The sequence below is a fragment of the Olea europaea genome, chromosome 18, assembly GCF_002742605.1.
Source record: "Olea europaea var. sylvestris chromosome 18, O_europaea_v1, whole genome shotgun sequence".
Taxonomy (NCBI): Eukaryota; Viridiplantae; Streptophyta; class Magnoliopsida; order Lamiales; family Oleaceae; genus Olea; species Olea europaea.
Genome location: NC_036254.1, coordinates 14,622,131 through 14,645,853, shown reverse-complemented (window position 1 = coordinate 14,645,853; position 23,723 = coordinate 14,622,131).

Here is a 23,723-nt window from a genome sequence, read left to right as displayed (position 1 = left end):
TTTTCTCTCCACAAAGGCCATGTTTTTCTCTTCTATTTTCTCACAAACTATGCTACAAAATGGCTAGGGTTAGGACCATATAAATAGGTTTAAGTTAGACTTTTAATTGGACCAATAACAAAGCTAAATGGGCCAAGCCCATTCAATAGGTAATATAAATGGATCGAGTAGAGCCTTTTGATTTAGTTGTTGATAATTATTTCATTCATCGGCCTAGGCTTATGAAATATATATTCCCACGTTATTATCATAGCTCAAAATTTATTGAATATCAAAACGTGGGAATATATTGATGCATCATAACTCGCTATGCATGCAAATAATTACACCAAGTAATATGATCACTTTAATTCATGCAAATATACATATCAAACACATTGAAATGTGATATACAATCATGCAATAGAATTAAGCAATCACACACATACAGAAAGGATTACACACATATGAACATGCAGTAACTAGATTTAGTCTCGATAGACCTCAATAGGGTCATTACTTAACCCTGTAGCCAAATTTGTCTTACCTCTCATCTTACCTTTCTGCTTATCTTTTTTCTTAGGACAGTCCCTAATAAAGTGTCTGGCATTACCACAACTATAACACCGTTCACCATTGAACTTGTCCGGTCCCTTACCCTTCTTCTTATCATCCTCATCACTCAACTCACTACTTGAGTCATTGCTGTATTGAATTCTGTCTAAATTCAATTGCTTAAATTTCATTATACTCCTTATCATATTTAGCTCACCACTCCTCTTATTATTATTTTTTTTTATCCTTAATCTCTTTCTTTTTTCTCTTAAGAGAATTTATGACAATCTCGAGTGTTAATGTGTCCATATCATACTTAATTGTGTTCTTATCCTCTCTATATGAATCGGGCATTGAATTAAGCAAAATAATGGCCTTATACGTTTCAAATACTTTTTCATCACAATTAACAATATCTTGAACAAGTTTGTTAAGAACTCCCAAATTGTCATCAAGATCTTTAGAAGGATTCATTTTAAAATTTAAAAACCTTTCAAGCAAGTACTATTTATTAGGAGTAGATTTAAGCAAATATAAGTTCTTAAACTTTTGTCACAGTTCTTTTGTAGGATCAATTTTTCCAACATTTTTAAAACAGTGTCAGATAGATGTAAAATAATTGAAGTGTAAGTAAGTCACCGTATTCTTCTTTTTGTGTTTCTTCACTTTTGTAAGAAGTTTGCTATCTATGGCTTTTGAAACATTTTGTTGAACTAAAATTCCCTTCATCTTTTTTTGCCAAATTGAAAATTTTCCTTTTCCATTGAAAATTTCAACTTCGAAAATGTGAAGGCATTTTGAGAAAATTGAACAACCAAATGCACGGATAGGTCACACAAAGTAATCTTAAGGCCGCAATATACACAATTCTAAATTCTCAGAATTTCGTAAGATTCGCGATCTTAGATTAAGGGAATGTTCAAACAAGTCAAGTGTAGGTGTTCTAGCAGGATAGTCAGTCCAACAGGAAGGTATGTTAACAAAAATTCCAACTCTCACGCAATGTAGTTTTGCACAGTGACTATATGACAGTTAGAACACAAAATTAACTACCAACTTGCGATCAAATTCAACACTTTAAATATGGCAAATAACTCCTAAATTTCTAGCACAAGCAATGGTCACCCCTTCAAGGTAACCCCAATCATAATGTCGCCCTACATGATAATGTGCTAATGCTGAAATTTAAATTGGGATAAGCCAATATACTAGATCGGACCAATCTAAGTCTATAAATTATGATAGATGCTAATTTATCAATTTAGGTCCATCGCTATTCATTCTAAAGTCTCTGACAATTACAAATATCAATCAATCACAATCGACTCCCGAACGTACGAAGAATAAATCTATCCAAATTTCACTGTATAACCTAAAACAAAAAACTAGTAACACCAAAATATTAGAAATGATTTTAGGAACAAACTAACTGTAGACATTTCCTTAAGTTTCGATCCATGTTCCCTCATGCCCTCCAACCCTCTTTGCGTGTAGGTTTCATGTGCAGTCACATGTGCAATGGACGACCTCACTCGCTGGTCAAACTGGTTCACCTCCACTGGCACCTCATGCCGCTGGTCTCTATATCACGAAATGCCTTTTAAATTTTTCGAAAATTGAGAAAATAGCCTCAGTTTTTGGGCAGTTTTTGGATAGTTTTGATTTGAGTTTTTTTGCTTCATTTCTGTTGATTTCTTGGACTTTTTGGTAAGTCTCACAAGGTTTAAAGATCGTCAAAACGATAGGTTTAGGGCTCAATTCAATGTTATCTTTCTCTACCAACCACCGATCCAACCGGCTACCATCCATAACCAATATATTCACCTTGGTTGCTTCTCAATCTCATCCACAAAGGACAAGATAACGATGATGATTTGTAGCCACAAAGGCAAGGAAAAAAGCAATGGAAGAAGATAAAAGATGAAGGCCAAAACACAAAGATCATTCACTGATTTTTTGGACACTAAGTGGTCGATTTTTTCACCAAAAACGAAACCACTTTTCTCTCCACAAAGGCCACGTTTTCCCTTCTATTTTCTCACAAACCATGCTACAAAATGGCTAGGGATAGTACAATATAAATAGGGTTAAGTTAGGCTATTAATTGGACCATTAACAAAGCTAAACGGGCCAAGATTAAAGTCATTCAAGAGGTAATATAAATGGGTCGGGTGGAGCCTTTGGACTTAGTCGTTGGTAATTGTTTCATTCATCGGCCTAAGCCTATGAAATATATATTCCCACGTTAACATCATAGCTCAGGATTTATTGAGTATCAAAACCTAATATGTGTCTTTCAAATTACGCTTATTATTTGTTTTATCCTAAATTGAAATTATAATTACTATCTTTCCCTTTCATGTTCCTAAGTATTAAAGTTTGTGTTTTAGGATCCATCTAATGTGAATAATAGCCATGGGGCTATACTTATCGTGAAAATGATAGTTCGTTAGGTGGCAAAAGGGAATTAAAGAGAAGAAACCCTCGCCCCCTCCAAAAATAATAATATTAATTATAGGTAGCAAAGGTGGCGAGGTTTTACTATGATGGCTCGTAGCCAATTTCGTACTCCTCTCATCGTGGCGAGATATTACTCATTCAAGAAGACAATAACCTAATAGGACTTTCATTTCGCTCTTGATGTGTACAAATAGGCCTTGACTCATTTTTATTATCCCTTTTTCTTGACTTTTATGGTGGTCTATTTGTGTGTCTTTGTGCAAGAGGGAGAGAATCTCTAAGGTAATTTTTTTCCTAATCACATACTAAATGGAGGTTTGTGGCTGGTTCACATAACAGGAATGAGTTTGCACTCATCAACACTTACGAGATTAGAAGAGTAAAGGCTTGCAAGATTCTTTGACTACTTGTTGAAAGGCTACGAAACATGCTATGTGGTAATGATTAATTCTCTTCTGGTAATAGGAGCAAAAAATGGTTACGTCGTGCATAACATGTGCGATGTGACATTTATTGTTAAAATTTCAGTTAGACTTGCTAAATTTCGAAAAGAATTTCAGCTAAAAAGTCTTTTAAGAATATTCGATTTTCTGATTTTGGATAAACCATTTGAAGTTCTGTACAATTATCGTTCTTTGCGTATTTATTTGCCCATCTTTCTACTTCAAATGTTAATTCATGTCTTTTGAATTTTGCGCATTATTTGATTTGTCCCACGTTGAAATTGTAATTCTTATCTTTTTCTTTCACTTTTGTATGTATATAAGTCTCATTTGTGTTCTAAGATCCATATATTTGAATAATAGCTGTAGAGGTTATCTTTTTCTCTTTTTCTTTTTCTTGAAGTGATGTTGGTGGAGAAAGGGAAGTAAAGGGAAGGAGAAAGAAATGAAACGCGTGACTGTAAAAACAAAAGTGGAATAATGATATTTTGGAAAAGTGGCGAGGTAATAAGACGATGTGTGGCTGCCAATTCCATTCTTCTCTATTGATTGCAATGAATTACTCAAATAAGAAGGCTAGAACTTGAAGGGGTTTTTCTTTTCCTTTCTTTATGTCTGCAAATGGGCCTTGACTCTTTTTTTATTTTCCTTTATTATCTTGACTGTTATGTTGGTTTATTTGTGTGTCTGTGTTTGAGGATACAATTTTTAATGATATATTTTTTTTTCTAGATAGATACTAAAGGGAGGTTTGTAGTTGGTTCACATAAAAAGAATGAGAATCTACTCATCGATGCTGATGAGATTCGATGAGTAAGGGTCTTCAGGTGTCTTTGACTACTAGTTGAGAGTTGAAACGCCGCTGAATACACTATGCAATAATGATTACGTCTGCTCTCTAAATACGAGTGAAAAATGATTATTTTGTGCATAACACGAGCATGTGTGACATTTTCTATTTCAATTTGTAATTAGACTTGCTAATTATAGAAAAGAATTTCAACTAAAGCGTCTTCTATAAATATTCAACTTTCTGATTTTGGAGAAATCATTTCGATTTTTTATATAGGTCATTATTGCCCACCTATTTCTTCAAATGTAATTCGTGTCTTTTAAGTTACGCTTATTATTATTATTATTATTATTATTATTATTATTATTATTATTATTATTATTATCCTAAATTGAAATTCCTATCTTTCCATTTCATGTTCCTAAGTATTAAAGTTTGTGTTCTAGGATCCATCCAATGTAAATAATATCCATAGGGCTATCTTTGACGTGAAGTGATAGTTCGTTTCGCAGAGAAAGGGAATTAAAGAGAAGAAACATCCACCCCCTCCCCAAAAAGAAAAAAAATACTAGATTAATTACTGTAGCAAAGGTAGTGAGGTGTTAGTATGATGGCTAGTAGCCAATTCCATCTTTCTCTCTTCATGGTGATGTATTACTCATTTCAGAAGATAATGAGCTGATAGGACTCTTCCGATCTCTCTTGATATGTCCAAATGGGTCTCAGCTCATTTTTATTATACCTTTTTCTTGACTTTTGTGGTGGTTTGTTTGTGTGTTTTTGGGCGAGATGGAAAGGGTTTTTAAGGTACTTTTTTTCCTGAGTGGATACTAAAAGGAGGCTTGTGGCTGGTTCACATACCAAGAATGAGTTTGTACTCATCAATGCTGATAAGATTGGAGGACTAAGGTCCTTCAAATGTCTTGGACAAATAGTTGAGTGTTGAAAGGCCTCTGAACACACAATGCAGTAATGATTAAGTCTACTCTCAAAATACGAGCGAAAAAAAATGATTACTTCGTGCATAACATGAGCGAGTGTGATATTTTCTATTACAATTTTTAATGAGACTTGCTAATTGTAGAAAAGAATTTCAACTAAAAAGTCTTCTATAAGTATTCGACTTTCTGATTTTGGAGAAACCATTTTAGATTTTCTATAGTTCATTATTGCCCACCTGTCCCCTTCAAATGCAATTAGTGTCCTTATTGGTAGCAAAGGTGGCGAGGTATCAGTATGATGGCTTGTAGCCAATTCGGTTCTCCCCTCTTAATGGCGAGGGATTACTCATTTAACAAGACAATAACCTAATGGGGCTTTCCTTTCTTTCTTGATGTGTCCAAATGGGCTTGGAATCATATTTTATTATCCCTTTTTCTTGACTTTTATGCTTGTTTATTTGTGTGTCTTTGTGTGAGGGGGATAAAATTTTTATGGTATTTTTTTTCTAGATGGATACCAAAGGGAGGCTTGTGGCTGGTTCGTATAATAGGGATGAGTTTGTACTCATCAATGCTGATGAGATTGGAAGAGTAAAGTCCTGCAAAATTCTTTGACTGCTAGTTGAGTGCTGAAGGACGCGAAACATGCAGTGTGGTAATGATTAATTTTCTTATGAAAATAGGAATGAAAAAATGGTTACTTCGTGCATAACATGTGCAATGTGACATTTATTGTTATAATTTCTAATTAGGCTTGCTAATTTTAGAAAAGAATTTCAACAAATAAGTCTTTTACGTATATTTGATTCTCAGATTTTAGTGAAACTGTTTGAAATTATTTACATTTTTTGTTCTTCACGTATTTATTTGCCCATCTCTCTGCTTTAAATGCTAATTCGTGTCTTTTAAATTTTGCTTATTATTTGATTTGTCCAACATGGAAATTGTAAGTCTTATCTTTCCCTCTCACTTTCCCTTGAATTTAAGTCTCCTTTGTGTTCTAGGATCCATGTATTTGAATACTAGCCATAGAGGATATCTTTTTTATTTATTTAAATTTTATTTTATTTTTTCCCTTGAAAGGTTAGTTATGTTGGAGGAGATAGGGAAGTAAAGGGAAGGAGAGATAAATGACATGCATGACTGCAAAAACCTAAAGTAGAATAATGATATTTTGGAAAAGTAACGAGGTATTAGGGTGTTGTATGGTTGTCGATTCCACTCTTTTCTCTAGATGGAGAGACTCATTTTTATTTTTCTTAATTATCTTGACTGTTATGTTGGTTTATTTGTGTTGCGTGTGAGGATACGGTTATGAATGAAATTTTTTCTAGATGGACACTATAGGGAGGCTTGTATCTGGCTCACAAAGCACGAATGAGATTCTACTCATCAATGCTAATGAGATTGGGCGAGGAAGGGCCTTTAAGAATCTTTGATTGCTAGTTGAGTGTTGAAAGGCCGATGAACACAGTATGCGGTAATGATTAAGTCTACTATCAAAATACGAATGAAAAAGTGATTACTTCATGTATAAAATGAGTGAGTGTGATATTTTCTATTACAATTTGTAATTAGACGTACTAATTATGGAAAAGAATTTCAACTAAAAAGTCTTCTACAAATATTCAACTCTCTGGTTTTGGAGAGAGCATTTCAGCTTTTATTTGTATTGTCCCAAATTGAAATTGTAATTCCTATCGTTCATTTTCATTTTCCTAAGTATTAAAGTCTCGTTTGTGTTCTAGGATCCATGAAATGCGAATAATAGCCATGGGGCTATCTTTCTTGTGAAATGACCGTTCGTTTGGTGGAGAAAGGGAATTAAAGAGAAGAAACCCCCCTCCAAAAAAAGGAATAACTACCAATAGCAACAAAGGTGGCAAGGTATTAATATGATGGATCGTAGCCAATTCGGTTCTCTTCTCTTCATGGCAAGGTATTACTCATTTAAGACGACAATAACCTGATGGGACTCTTCTTTGCTTTCTAGATGTGCCCAAATGAGCCTTGACTCATTTTTATTCTCTCTTTTTCTTGAGATTTATGGTGGTCTATTTGTTTGTCTTTATGTGAGAGGGAGAGAGAATTTAAGGTAATTTATTCCCAAGATGATTACTAAAGGGAGGCTTGTGGCTGGTTCACAGAATAGAAATGAGTTTGTACCCATTACTGCTGATGAGATAGAATAAGGGCCTGCAAGAATCTTTGACTACTAGTTGAGTGCCAAAAACATGTTGTGTGGTAACGATCAATTCTCTTATGAAAATAAGAATGAAAAAATGGTTACGTTGTGCATAACATGTGCGACGTGAAATTATTGTTATAATTTTCTAATTATACTTGCTAATTTTAGAAAAGAATTTCGTCTAAAAAGTCTTTTACGAAGATTTGATTCTCTGATTTTGGAGAAAACGTTTGAAATTGGAGAAAAAGTCTTTTACGAAGATTTCATTCTTCACGTATTTATTTGCTCATATGTCCGCTTCAATTGCTAATTCATTTCTTTTAAAAAATTTCTTATTATTTGATTTGTCCTGCATTGAAATTGTAAATCTCATCTTTCCCTCAATTTCCTATGTATTTAAGTCTCCTTTGTGTTCTAGGAACCATCTATTTGAATAATAGCTATAGAGGCTATGTTATTTTTTTCTTCTTGAAATAATCATTATGTTGGTGGAGAAAGGAAAGTAAAGGAAAGGAGAGATAACTAACATGCATGATCGGAAAAACGTAATGTAGAATAATGACTTTTAGGAAATGTGGTGAGATATTAGGATGATGTGTGTTAGCCAATTTCATTCCTCATTTGATGGTGAGGAATTACCCATATAAGATATCTAGAACCCAAAGGGCTTCCCCCTCCCTTTTCTTGATGTTTGCAAATGAGCCTTGACTCATTTTTATTTTCCTTTATCTTAACGGTTTTGGTTTATTTGTGTGTCTGTGTGAGAGGAGACAGTTTTGAATGCTATTCTTTTTTTTCTTTTCTTGATGGAGTCTAAAGGGAGGCTTGTGGTTGGTTCAAATAACAAGAATTAGATTGAACTCATCAATGCTGATGAGATTGCGAGAGTAATGGCCTTCAAGGGTCTTTGACTACTAGTTGAGTTTTGAAAGGCTACGGAACACACTGTGTGGTAATGATTACGTTGACTATCGAAATAGGAATGAAAAAAATGTTTACTTATTGCATAACATGAGCGAGTGTGAAATTTTCTATTACAATTTGTAATTAGAATTGCCAATTATAGAAAAGAATTTCAACTAAAAGGTCATCTATAAATATTAAACTCTCTGATTTTGGAGAGTTGTGGGTATCTAAAAAAGCCAAAGAAAATTCGCTCAATTAATAATTTTTAAGTAAATTTAGGGACCCATACAAGTGTGTAAAACACATTTGTCACCTTGGAGTTCATTCCTGGGGGATAGCAAAGGACTTCTTACCAAACCTCATCTAGAATATGTTTTTCATTATCCGAAAGTGGAAAAATGGCGTATAGGTAATCGAAAATGGAAATATGCATTCTTAATAAATTTAACTTTACTGGTTAAGTGTACATATACATCCGCGTATATTCATGAAAATAAGATAAAGACATGTTTCACGCACTTGTTTGGTACTTGTTCTAGTTTTCATATTTTTCGAAATTAATGATATATGAGTTTCATGCCTCATGCACTTGTCGGGCACATGTCCAACATGCCTTGTGGCGAGTCCTATGTTATCATTTGTATTGCGAATTAGCATAATAGTATTTATTGAAAAACACTCGTAAGCTTTATCTAATGAGAACAAAAACATAATGATAGCATTATATGAGTTTCCGAAGCCCCCAACCTCCTACCCTTTCATTACACTTTTCTCTCTCTGTGAGTAAACACAAATTGGCAATAAAAAGATGGGTTTTGATGGTGGCATGTTCTTGCCTCATCCTTCTCTGATGTTTGGAAGCAGTATGTCTTAGTTTTACAAGCTGTTGCCAAATAGGGAAAGGCCCACCCGATGAAGTCCTAGCACATTCATATGGCTCACAATCACATCGTCCATTGTTACCTCAATTCATTGCCATTATTGAAATCAGTTGCCCTTTTTGTACGGTCACCTTGATAATTGAAGTGGAAAGCACTTTTTTTCCTTCTTATAACTTTCAAAACAATTTTTTTAAAAAAGTTCTCAGATGTGTTGTTAGTTATTAAATGAAATTGATCCATAAATAAAGAAATTGACCCATGAATAAAGCTATTTAACCGAAGAATAAAACAACTCGCGAACGGACTTCTTATAATTTTTCGCCTTTTTAATTAATAATTTACCATTTCTCCCAAATTTTCGATGATATACATATTGAAGACCTCATAAAGTACCATATTTTTTTCCTTTTCCTTATGTAATTTAAAAATAATTTAAATTATTAATCAACATCAGGGAGAAGTCCATGATTGATATGTTAAGATGCTACCTTGGTTTATTGTATATCATATCAAGAATGTCATATAATGGTAATTTGATGTTATGATCAGTCTAAGAAAAACTGAAAAATCCGTACACATATCATGCTGGTCCATGTGTGGCCTTTATGTGGATCCCATGGCCAAATCATGGCCTTTATAATTCTGGCTTACTTACGGACCGTTGTGTGATCCAATGGCTGAATTTCAGTTTTTACCCTTGCGGTTATGGTGAAGGCTGCAGCACTATTTTAACATGAACAGGTGATATTTGCACATGTTTGAGGTTTTACACACTGTCTTGACCCCTTTCACCCAAATTCAGCTATATAATTCAAATATGAATAGTTGTTACTCTAACAAAGAGAGATGTAACCTTTTGGAAGGTTAGCTTTAACATTCTATAAATAATATTCTATATCATATCAAGGTTATAGCTAACCTTTTGGAAGGTTAGCTATAACCTTGGTATTCATGAAATAATGTCTTCTAATTTCCACTTCTTGCTTTTAAGTTTTTGCTTTCTTTTTTTCTTTTTTGTTCAAACTTGCTTCATATTTGAAATACTCTAGAATCGGATTATAAAGACTCTAATATTAATTCAGACGTATCTTTGGTGTTGTGTTTATGATCATTAAGTGCACTAACACCAATAGTCACTATATTGATTCCATTGTATTTTGAAATGATATTGGATCCTTCGAAGATTCTTTTGGTGAAGGACAACTATTATGTTGAGGATAGCATTGACACACGTGTTCGAATCTACTTTGAGTTATTATTTGGCACGTGCACCATATCTATTAACACATGAATAGCACGCGCATGGTTGATGCACATTCATGTATATCAACACGTGTATAGCACGTGAAGCATTTATTTTCAAAATTTGCAATAGTACTTGCTAATTTACTAAAAGAATTTAATTTGAAAAGTGATTTATGCGTGAGAAATTAACTTTCTCGTCTGACCTTAGCTTATTCAATAAATAGATGTAGTTCTTTAAATCTTAATGTCCTATCCTTTATTTCCTTTAGATTCACATTTATCTCTTCAATCGGTAATCATTTTTCTCTCAATGCTAATTTTGAAATGTGTTCAAATACCTGTGATATGAAGATTTAGAACTTATATGGCCAGTTAAATACACAGCATCCAAAAATCATTCAAAAATTCGCTAAAACCTGAATCCAGAAGCCCATAAAATCCTTCTATGTGAAAAAATCTCAACAAAAGAAAAGGAAAAATCCAGATATCAATAACTGATCCTGATGCAACAGGTTCATCCAGTGACAGAGGAAATGAGATTTTTCATAGGCAACATGTCAAGAAATGCATCGAGGAAATGAAACTGATGGTAAAACCCACGTCAATGCCATTAATGGAAGTGAAATCTGTAGGAAGAGAACTGAAGGGGTTCTGCAGGCCATGCCGAAGCCAATGAACACACTGGAGGGGACCCATGCCAGAGTCAGGTTTGAACTAGTTGTTTCCAAGGAGGCCAAGTCATTAGGACTTGAAGATGCTGTGTTAGGGGTCCTGATTCTTGTTAGAAATAACGTGGGTCGACTTTGGCTTTACAACAAAATGGAATTGAGAAACCGCAGCTGAAAATGGACACAAGTGTTTACGTGGTTCACCCAATTTAGGCTACGTCAACGGGCAAGTATAGGAGGATTTCACTATAGTAGGAGAATTACAACACTCTCTAAATACAAGGAGATAACAACAATTAATCTCTCTTGTAATATGAGAATACAAGGAGGTAATACTTAGGAGAAACTAATATATATTTTTTCTCTCTACTCCCAATCTTCTCTCTACTCTCTAATTCCTCTCAAGTTGCTTGCATTCTCTCTCCCCACATCTACGTCTATTTATAGAAATTGTTAATCTCCTTAATGGAAGTATCTACATGAAAACAAGAAGAATTTCAATAGAAATTTTCTTCTTAAATAGTCAAATATGGTGGCTAGGAGAGTTTCACTTCAATTTTGCCACTTCCAAGTTGTGATCGGTGGAAGAGAATTCAAATTCAAGTTGGTCACTTGCAACTTGAAAACTTCTTCATGAAGTTTCAACAATTTTTATTGGAGTCAACAATTGTGGCTTTAATATTCAACATTTCTCCCACTTAAAGTCACTTTTGTTGACCACTTCATCCTTCTCATACTTGCCTTTTCCATGCTACTTACGTTTCTGCTAGGCTGATGGAGGATCGACACCATCTAAACTTGTCAGTTCCGATCGGCTTTGTTAACATATCTGCTAGGTTATCTGCTGTATGGATCTTCTGTATATCCACACTTCCTTCCTCCACCTTCTCTCGAACAAAGTAATATTGAACTCGAATATGCTTTGTCCTCTGATGAAATGCTGGATTCTTTGCCAAATGCAAAGCGCTCTGACTATCACAAAATAGAGCAATCTTCTCTAGTTTGTGTTCGAGCTCCTCCATTATCATTTGCAATCAAATTGCCTCTTTACTGGCTTGTGTAGCTGCCACGTATTCTGCCTCTGTAGTAGAAGTAGCCACGATAGACTGCAGTTTCGAAACCCAGCTTACAGCTCCTCCAGCAAGAGTAAACACATATCCTGTGGTGGATTTGCTTTTATCAAGATCACCTGGATAATCTGAATCAACATAGCCTCTGACAATAAAGTCTGATCCTCCATAACATAATGTAGCATTTGAGGTACCCTTGACATATCTCAGGATCCTCTTCACAGTACTCCAATGCTCTTTACTAGGATTTGCCATGTATCGACTAATCGCTCCCACTGCTTGTGCAATGTCTGGTCTTGTACAAATCATAGCAAACATCAAACTACCCACTGCTGATGCATACGGCACTCGAGACATCTCCATCCTCTTTGCTTCGCTGCTAGGGCTCATACTTGAGGATAACTTGAAATTAATAGGAAGAGGGGTAGAAATTGGCTTACAATCTTGCATATTGAAGCGACGCAAGATTTTCTTCAAGTAGTTTTTCTGACTAAGCCAAATCTTTCTATTATTTCTGTTTCGGTAAATTTGCATTCCTAGAATCTTGTTTGCCTGTCCCAAGTCCTTCTTTTCAAATTCCCTAGCCAACTGTGCCTTCAAGTTTTCAATACGATCTTTGTTGGGGCCTGCTACTAACATGTCGTCAACATACAACAGCAAGATAATGAAATCATTATCACCAAATCTCATGTAGTATGCACACGGATCTGAACAGAGTCTGTTGTATTCAAGGCTCATAATGAAGGAATCAAATCTCTTATACCAACATCTCGGCGCCTGTTTGAGACCGTACAGAGATTTGTTCAACCTGCAAACCAAGCTCTCTTTTTCTTTTTCTTCAAAACCTTCTGGTTGGAGCATATAAATTTCTTCTTCAAGTTCTCCATGAAGAAATGCAGTTTTCACATCTAACTGCTCCAGGTGTAAGTCAAATGTAGCACACACCGCCAGGATTACTCGAATTGTTGTGAGTCGAACCACAGGAGAAAATTTTTCGTTGAAGTTAATGCCTTCTTTCTGAGCATATCCCTTCACCATCAGTCTCGTACGATACCTCTCCACTTGGTCATTGCCATCTCGTTTGATCTTGTAGACCCATTTACTTCCAATGGCCTTCCTTCCTTGTGGTAGTGGAACGAGATCCCATGTCTTGTTCTTTTGAAGAGCTTCAATTTCTTCTTGCATTGTTGCCATCCACAGAGAAACTTCTTGACTATTTATAGCCTCATGGAAAGTTGATGGCTCTCCATCTTCTGTCAGTAAGCAGTATGCAACATTGCCCTCCATAATATAATCTGAGTGCCAAGCCGGTTCTCTTCTCTCCCGTGTTGATCGTCGAACATCTGGAGCACTAGACTCAGCTTGTTCTTGTTCTTCATGCTCTAGTGTTGCTTCAGGAGAATTTATAACATCTCGTTCATCTCCAACTTCGACTGTAGCAGTCTCTAGTTTTTCTTTTGAAGTGCTATCATTTCCTTTTTCCTGTATTTTGCCTTCCGCAAATATCACATTTCTGCTGATGATAACCTTGTGGACAGTGGGATCCCACAAGCGATTACCCTTCACTCCATCAGCATACCCTAAGAAAATACATTTTCTGGATTTTGGATCTAGCTTTGATGTTTCTTGGGTGTTGTACATAACGTACACAGGACTTCCAAACACATGTATGTGAGAATAATCAACTGGTTTGCCAGTCCACATTTCCATAGGCGTCTTCAGATCAATTGCGGTTGATGATGACCGATTGATCACATAACAGGCAGTTTTGACTGCTTCTGCCCAGAATGACTTGGCTAGCCCTGCAGTTCTCAACATTGCCCTTGTTCTTTCTAACAATGTTCTGTTCATCCGCTCTGCCATTCCATTTTGCTGTGGAGTGTATGCCACAATGAACTGCCTCTTGATACCTTCTTATTGACAGAAGTTATCAAATTCATCACCAGTATATTCTCTTCCATTGTCAGTCCTTAGACACTTGATCTTCTTTTCAGATTCAAGTTCCACACGCGCTTTGAATATTTTGAAGACTGCGAATACATTCGCCTTCCTCTTGATTGGATATACCTAACATCTCCTGGAGTAATCATCAATAAAAGATACAAAGTATCTTGCACCTTCTAGGGATATAACTGGTGCTTGCCAAACATCGGAATGGACCAGCTCCAAGATAGCTTTACTTCTAGCAGTGGAAGTGCTAAACTTTAATCTGTGCTGCTTACTAGTAACACAATGCTCAGAAAAAGGGTAATGAAACCGTTTTGAGCCCTGGAAGAAGCTTTTGTTTTGAGAGAATTTTCAAACCACGTTCCGACATGTGGCCAAGCTTGCGATGCCACATCATTGTTAATTCTTCTGTTGAACATGTTGATGCAACTGATGCTTCTCATTCTTGTAGTGTTTTTCCTTTAAGCATGTACAAATTTGTAGCTACCTTTTCTGCTTTCATCACCACAAGCGCGCCTTTGAAAATCTTTATGATTCCATCTTGTATATGGGTTTTGCATCCAATGCTGTCCAATTACCCTAGAGACAACAAATTTTTCGTCAAGCCTCTTACGTGTCGTACCTCCTGGATAGTGCGAACTGTACCATCATACATTTTCAATTTGATGGTACCAATACCAGCGATCTCCAAGGCATGATCATTTCCCATAAACACAGATCCTCTTGGGATAGGTTCATACTGATTGAACCATTCCCTCCTTGGTGTCATGTGCCATGTAGCTCCTGAATCCATAAGCCATACATCGAAAAATTTCTTTCTGCCTTCAACAACTGTAGTTGCCTCGCTGTATAAAATTTCACCATCATCTGAGGTACTTGCTACACAACTTTGAGATTTTGAAGTCTCAGGACCTTTTCCTTTGTCTTCTTCATTTTTCTTGAGACTCCAACAATCCCTTTTTAAGTGCCCTTTCTTGCCACAGTAATAACACTTGGCATTTTTCTTACTCCTGAATTTTGATCTTCTCCGATTATGACTCCCACTTGAGCCACGTTCCGTTGATCTCCCTCTCATCATCGTCAAAGCTTCTGCCTGATGCGAACTTGTCAATCTGTCCTCCTTGTTCTTGCGCCGACTTTCTTCTTCAAGAATGGCAGCTGCAACATCATCGAAGACTAGACTTTCAAGGTTGTTGGTCAAGTTGATGATGAGTTGATCATACGAATCTGGTAGACTTTGAAGTAAGATCTCAGCACGTTCACCCGCCTCTATATTATGCCCCATTGATGTGAGCTGTGAAAATAGAGTGTTAAGGGTGTTGATGTGGTCGGTCACCGTAGTTGACTCCATCATCCTAAGGGTGTAAAGTTTTCTCTTTAAGAAGATTTTGTTGTGTAACGATTTGGCCTCGTACAGCTTTGTCAGCATATCACATATCTCTTTGGCTGTCTTTTTCTCTGCCACACTTGACAATACTCCATCGGCTAGTGCAAGGTGCAAATTAGCAACTGCGTTGCTATCCATCTCATTCCACTTAGTATCGTCAATGATCTCCACAGGCCTTTGTCCAATTGCCGCCAAGCAATTATCTTTTCGCAAAATTGCTTTTATTCTCATTTTCCATAATGAGAAATTGTTCCCGTTGAACTTTTCAATCTCATATTTTGTCGCCATTTTTCACCAATACTATGATTGAACAACGACCCTACACAGAACCTTGCTCTGATACCACTTGTTAGAAATAACGTGGGTTGACTTTGGCTTTACAACAAAATGGAATTGAGAAACCGCAGTTGAAAATGGATACAAGTGTTTACGTGGTTCACCCAATTTAGGCTACGTCCACGGGCAAGTATAGGAGGATTTCACTATAGTAGGAGAATTACAACACTCTCTAAATACAAGGAGATAACAACAATTAATCTCTCTTGTAATATGAGAATACAAGGAGGTAATACTTAGGAGAAACTAATATTTTTTTTTTTCTCTCTACTCCCAATCTTCTCTCTACTCTCTAATTCCTCTCAAGTTTCTTGCATTCTCTCTCCCCACATCTACCTCTATTTATAGAAATTGTTAACCTCCTTAATGGAAGTATCTACATGAAAACAAGAAGAATTTCAATAGAAATTTTCTTCTTAAATAGTCAAATATGGTGGCTAGGAGAGTTTCACTTCAATTTTGCCACTTCCAAGTTGTGATTGGTGGAAAGGAATTCAAATTCAAGTTGGTCACTTGCAACTTGAAAACTTCTTCATGAAGTTTCAACAATTTTTATTGGAGTCAACAATTGTGGCTTTAATATTCAACAATTCTCGAGTGTTTTCTTACTAGCCATTGGAGATTGTTCAGTCATTTTACACTATAAAGCTGACACTTCTTTTTCTTAGATATAATTCTAAAAAATCTACTTTGAATTGGATATCAAGAATTCTTGGAAAAACTTCGAAAATCTTAAGCATCATCGGAGGGTCAATTGTCCTCTGAACTACTTTTCACACAAGACGAAATATACAAACCTCAAGAAACATAAAGCAATAATAATGACTGATAGCAAGAGTGATTGAGGTATTAGGATGATGGCTAGCAGCTGAGTCACTGAACGGCCCCTAAACTCGCTGTGAGGAATTATTTTATTCTCCTCTCAAAATAAGAATGTGCATCAACCGTGCACGTGCACAGAAAGTGTTAACTCGTGCATAGCACATCAATATTTGTGATTGCGGTGAAAATATTTTGAGGTTATCGTTCATTATTTCTTTTGCCTAGCTGTCAAATTCAAATGTTAATTGGTGGAACTATGCTTACTATTTGTTTTGTCCCACAATCGATCTAGTAAATCTTATCTCTCCTTCCATTTTACCTATCAACCTATGTATTAGTCTCATTAGTATTATGGACTCATCCAATAGAAATAATTTTTTGACCGCACCATAACCACGTAAATCGGTTCGGTTCGTATCTCGGTTCGGTACGGTTCGGTTCAGTTAATAACCATGAAAATAAATTATTCTTATAGGTTCATCCGTCAAATTGATATAAAACAATTTATGAAAAAAGTCAATGAAAACAAAAACAAGATATTCCAAACAAAAATGCAAACATTATCCCAATTTTAAATTGTAAAATACAAATTTAACAAACAATATTATAAATATAACAATACTAAACTTTTCCTTCATTCTTAAATGTTGGGCATCAAAGTTACTTGATTCTTTCTTCTCCACAAGTCTTACTAGCATAGATCAACATTCAAAATTGATTCCTATATAGTAAATAAGAAATGTAAGTAGAGAATACAACGATACTACCTATTCCAGAATGGTCTTAACTAAGATTTAAATAAAAAAAATATACCTCTTCGTCAGCTTCCTTCTCGCTAAACGTTGCACAAGCTCTAGAATATAATGAAGAAGTAGAATTTTCTACACACGATAGAAAAAAATAACAATAAAAGGAGTCGTGCGTGAGTTTGTGATTTGTAGAGAGTATGATTTGCATTTATATAATATCATACTAATGCTATTATTATGAGCTAATGGTAAGTGTGTTGGCCGGTTGAATCAGGTAGATGTAATGGGGGGATTTTGTTTTGGACTAGATAGAAAAGTAGTGTAAGCCCAATAATCAATTCAATCATTATTTTTTTTTTAGTGGATAATCGGTTCGACGGCGTAAAGCACCACCATGAACCGGTTCATTAAAATAAAAATCATATCCGCCCCATTGTACCATTGGTTCGATTTTCTTCACCCCATTCGGTTCGATTAACCGCGGTTTTCGGTTTTGACGGTTCAAATTGCCATCTTTAATGTGATTCAATGTATGCCACATAGGCATGACTACCGATAGTTCTCAATATGAATAATACCACTCAATTTTTTTATTCCCAAAAATATTCTCTTAAAATAAAAATGTGCATCCATCGTGCACGTACACAAAATCTTTCAACACAAGTCTAGAACGTGTGATATTTATTGTAGTAATTTGTAATTAACTTGTTACTTTAAGAAAACAATTTCAGTTGAAAAGTGTTTTATTGCTTATAGAATTCAATTTATAGTGTAACAATACAGTAGGTTTTATAATTTCAGTTCTATGTATACTGATTATCATTGGATAATTTGTAGGATGCAGTTAAAATATTAAATTTTAATAAGCATGAAAGAATTAACAACATTTTTATTTTTTTATTCCTAGTAATGACATTCATATATTATGTGTGTACTAAAACTAGAACTGAGAAAGTTACTATTTAAAGACGAGTTTGCAAGCAGCATTAGCAGAACAACCTACCTAGGTATGGTGAAGTATTAATTTTAAAGAGCCCTTAGGTTCATATTTCATGAGAACAAAATAAAATTAGGAAAATTGCATTAGGTTCCTAAACCTTTTCAAAACAGTGAAATGGGTTTTGAACCTTCCAACTATGGAATCACAGTCCTAACCTTTGTATAAATAAGCAGCCAAGGGACCTTTGGATGGACGGGCAAAACTGACATTTATCTTTTCACACCTAAAAGCAACTAAATAATAAAAAACGAAAATCATTAAAAAAAAAATCTTTATCTTCTCCAAAACACATCACACACAACTACCCCAGGTTCAAAAGATCGACTAGCTGCCTCCCACTCTCATCCCAACACACGCCATCTTCACATAAGAAAAATTGATGTAGTTTATGCTTATAGAACTTTTACTTTCTAGTTTTGCCGTAGCTTCTTCAATACATTAGTTAGAATTATGGTGTAACCCGAATTCTGTTTGGAATGTTATTTGGAATCCTATTTAAAATCTATTTGGCGAATTCCGGGTGAAGTTTCATTTGGAAGCCCAATTGGGGGTTTGGAACCTGTGTTGGACTTGAAGAGGTCAAGATATAGATCAGGAAGAAATTTTCGACAATTTTTCGCTAGCTGGCCACTAGCTTACCGCTCGAGTGACGTCGTCGAAATTCTGTGCTGAGAGCTAGTGCCAGTCTAGCGCTCAAGCAACATCAATGCTGCCTGCTTGGCATCTTCCTGCGCTCAAGCAACGACTTGTTCAGTCCATTCAAGCAGTTGGATCTCCTAAGGGTATGGTTCGCTGAATAGCAAAGGTCCATGTTTTGAGCATTTCTTTCCATCTGCAACTCTATTTTTAGGGTTTTGAACGTCCCCTATATATGTTTAGCTCTTCATTGTATTTTAGATGAAGTTAGACATTATTTGTAAATACAAATCTTTGTATTCTTTCTCCATACTTTAGTGAAATCTCATTTACTCTACAAATGACATTGTTTTTGAGCATTTATGATCAATTACTTTATATTGTGCTGATAATCTCATATTTTCTTTAACAAATTGGTATCAGAGCAATTTGATATCATCTTCATTTTCAATAGAATAATATCAAAGCCTAAGGTTTGAAAATTCTTGGGAGAGCGAGGTTTGTCCAAGTCAAGAGCTCAGCTTGTTCTTTTGTGATAGCAATCATGAAATATGATATTCGCTTTTGGATTGTAGCAAAAGATTATTACTGTGGCCGGTAAAAATGCAAGTAGTGCCTGCTCACATGGATTTGGACGATACCTTGTTGGGTTTTGACAAAATGTCAACAACTTGAACATTGGAGGAGAAATAAAGGAAGGAACCAAATGCCCTATCTCACATTCATCTTCATCTTTTAAATAATATTCTTTAGGATCTGTTGAAAGAGAAGTCAGTCACTGCATTATAGTTGAAATTCGAGCAATTATGCATGATAAAGTGTCTGACTAGCAAATTGCATATGAAGCATCGCCTATATTCTCATTGTATGATAGAAGATACATCCCTTGGTCACCTAGCTATTTTTAAAGAAATTGTCACTGATTTAGAAAACTTAGAGGCTAAATAGGATTAAAAGAATTTGGGTTTGATTTTGTTGCGTTCATTGCCCACTTCATATATGTCTTTTAGAGACACGATCTTATATAGTTTTGATACTCTCACCATTAAAGAAGTCAATGATGCTCTATATTCAAAGGAGATGGTAAAGCATCTTGTTGGATCTGAGATTGATGGAGATGGCCTAGCTATTGATGGCAGTTGTGCAAGAACAAACTAAAGTCTAACTTCAAATTTTGTAATTATTGCAAGAAAAAAAGACACTTGATAAACGATTGTTGTAAGTTTTAGAATTAAAACAAATCGGCTGCAAATTGATAAGTGTATATTTACACATTTATTAGATACTTTAATAAGCTAATTATTGATTAAATTGATCGAATTCCTATTCACAATTGTTTAATTGTGGCTTTTGTGGGCTAAAATCCCAAATTGGAGGAGAAGAAAACTAAATGAAGGAAAAGGACTAAAAGTGCACAAAAATATGGTTTTAGAGACCATAGTGTACGACTACCAAAAGTTCAAGGACCTTGGGTTGGAATTTTTAGAGGGCATGATTGAAAGGAAAGTCAAAATTTGAGGATCGAAATGGATAAGATAAAAGATGAGGGATTGGATGTGGAATTACCCGAAAGACTGAAGTTGCAAAAATGAAGAAAATGAAGTGGTGCCCAATGCGCCTACGTACCCCCGACTGTTGGTCTGCGATTTTATTTTATTTTATTTTTTTAAATTTTGGGGCTATTTCGCAATTAAGTGGGACAAAATTTTAGGCCTTTTTAAATGCATAATTCAACAACTTCATCCCCCCCCCCCTCCCCCACGCCAAAAGATTATAAAAAAATAAAAATAAAAATAAAAACTAAGCTTGAGAAAAAGAAGAGTGGGAAAGGAGGAGGAATTAAAAAACAAAATTTGTGACTTCAAATGAAGATTCAAGATTTCAACCCTTCATTTCTTCAAGAATACATTAAAGGGACGATTTTCTTCTATTATCTTGTATCTTTTCATTATATCCCTCATTTTGTAATGGATTTCATTTTTATTTCCTTGTTCTATTTCTATTGTGTAATGGGCCAAGTATTTAATGTTGGAATTTATGATTTAGTTTGACCTAAGTTTCGTTAATAACAATATATTTACCATTTAATGCTAAAATTGCCATTTTTATTTTGCATTTTTTTTTATTGTGTTTACATTTCCATCATTTATTAGGCCAATGGACGATTGGGTTAGGTGGTTTGTGCAATTAGCGAGAGATTGTTGTTCTTTCTAGACCAAAATAATTAATATCCTAGGTTGTTTTATAAGATAGAGATATACTGCTAACCCTAGATAACCCAATGAGTTATTTTTACTACGATTTAATGCAATTTGTTGTGTTTTTATCAACCTAGATATAGTCGGTAAAACTAATCAACTAGAGTTATTTTCACTCGAGAGAAGTAATTAACTAAAATTGGAAAATCAAATCTAACACTGTAACTAGGTGATTTAAATTTTCGATTTATTGAGATATTAATGAAACGATGGTTAAACGATATCATAAATCCCAACACATCTAAATCTAAAATCTTATAACTTTTGCAATTGTTAGTTTAATTAAACTCTGAAATTGTTTTCTTTTCATTTCTAACTTCAAAAATTTTAATTGTATGTATATTTATCGTTAATTTGAATCAACTATTGTGTAATTCGAATAAACACTCTTCGAGGAATCGATCAGACTAACATCCACTTTATTACTTGAATGCACCCATGCACTTGCGGCATATAGTTTTAGGTAAACACAAAGCAGAAATCAGAAACTTCTGGGAAAGTTAGAATTGCATAAAATTGTCATAATGACAGAGAACTTTTATTTATTTTTTACCATGACTCCAAACCTAACAAGGATTGGATTCTTAATACAGCTTGCAATTTTCACAACATATCAAACAATTTTAAATTTTGTTGTGGTAATGGAAATTAATACGCATTGTAGGATAGCTGGTATTTGTCAAGTTATGTTAAAGATGTTGGATGGTGCAGTTAGAACACTTGAAGCGGTGAGACATGTTCTAGATTTGAAAAGAAATATTATCTCTTTAAATACCTTTGATTCAAAAGGGTACAAGTAGAGTCCTGAAGGTTAATAAAGTAGCCTATGTTTTATTGAAGGGACATAGAAAATCTGACTTATATATCTTGCAGTGTTATACAGAATCGTTGATCAATTAGCATATTTTAACAACTCATGGGGATTTGGAGTTAGATTCTATATTGCTAGAGTCTAGTTTGGGGTCATCTTTAAAGAATACATCTCAATAAGTTCAGAATTTATGGAGAATTCCGCTTTGCCATCATTATTGGCAATGCCATTATATTGAGTTGCTAGTAATAGATCCACTTTTTATCATAAACCTCCACATAAGTACAATTCTGCTGATTTAGTTTATTATGGTTTGTATGGGGTTAATAGTGTTGATTCTAATTAAGATTCTTCTTTTGATGCATCCAGTTGTGGTGATTCTGATTCAATACCTGTCTCTGCCAGTTCAATGCTTGGAATTTCATTAATATTCAGTTATTGAGTTTTTCCCTAGTAAGATGGTAAAGTTTTGGAGAATATTTCACAGTTGAATTTTTTATGAAGAATTTCGTTTGTGTTTTTTGTTTAAGAGTTGAAGTTTATTCATTGCAATGGAATTTGTCTCCAGGTGGAGAATCTTTGAAATTTTGTTTCGTGTCAAGGTGAAGTTTGTTAGAATTAAGGTGCGACCCGAATTCTATTTGGAAAGTTATGTTGAATCCTATTTGAAGTCTATTTGGCAAATTCTAGTTGAAATTCTATTTGTAAGCCCAATTTGGAGTTTGGAATTTGTGTTGGACTTGAATTAGTCAAGATATAGATCAGGGAGAAATTTTTGTTGCTTTTTCGTTAGCTGGCCGCTAGCCTATCGCTTAAGCGATGCCATCGAATTCTATGTAGAAAGTTGCACTCGCTTGGTGCTAACTTGGCACTCAACAACGGCTCATCTAGCTTGAGCACCTTTTTGTGTTTTGTGCATTCATTTCCATCTATTACTCTACTTTTAGAGTTTTGGACATCCCTTATATATATTTAGCTCTTCATTATATTTCAATTTTAGATGAAGTTAGACATTATTTGTAAACTCAAGTCTTTGTATCCTTTCTCTATGTTTTAGTGAAATCTCTTTAACTCTGTAAATTATATTGTTATTGAGCATTTGCGATCAATTACTTCATATTGTACCCATAATTTCGTATTTTCTACAACAAATTGGTATCAAAGAGATCTGATGTCAACTTCGTTTTCAACAAAATTAATGTAGTTCTTCAAATCTTAATGTCCTATCTCTAATTTCTTTATTTTCACGTTCATCTATTATTACTTCTTTTCAATGCTTATTGATTAAAAAGTTCTCTAAATCTCGAGAGAGTGAAAATTTAGAACTTAGAGCAATGACTCAGAGTATGTAAAGACCCATGAAATACACTGAGCATCCAAAAGCATTTGGAAACTTGTGAAACCCTGAAAACAGAAGCCAAGAAAATCCTTGGATGTGAAAAAATCGCAATAATATTAGCATGAATTTTCCCAGAACAATCCATGTTTCTTCAACTAACCATGATGCAGCAGATCACCCAGTGATGAAGAGGGCAATCTTTTTGGTAGTCAATGTAATTAAGATTTGAAGTTCCATATTAAAAGATCAACATTTGTACCTTCATATGTTGGCCTATATTTTCATCTTTATTCGAGGTAGAATTTATTT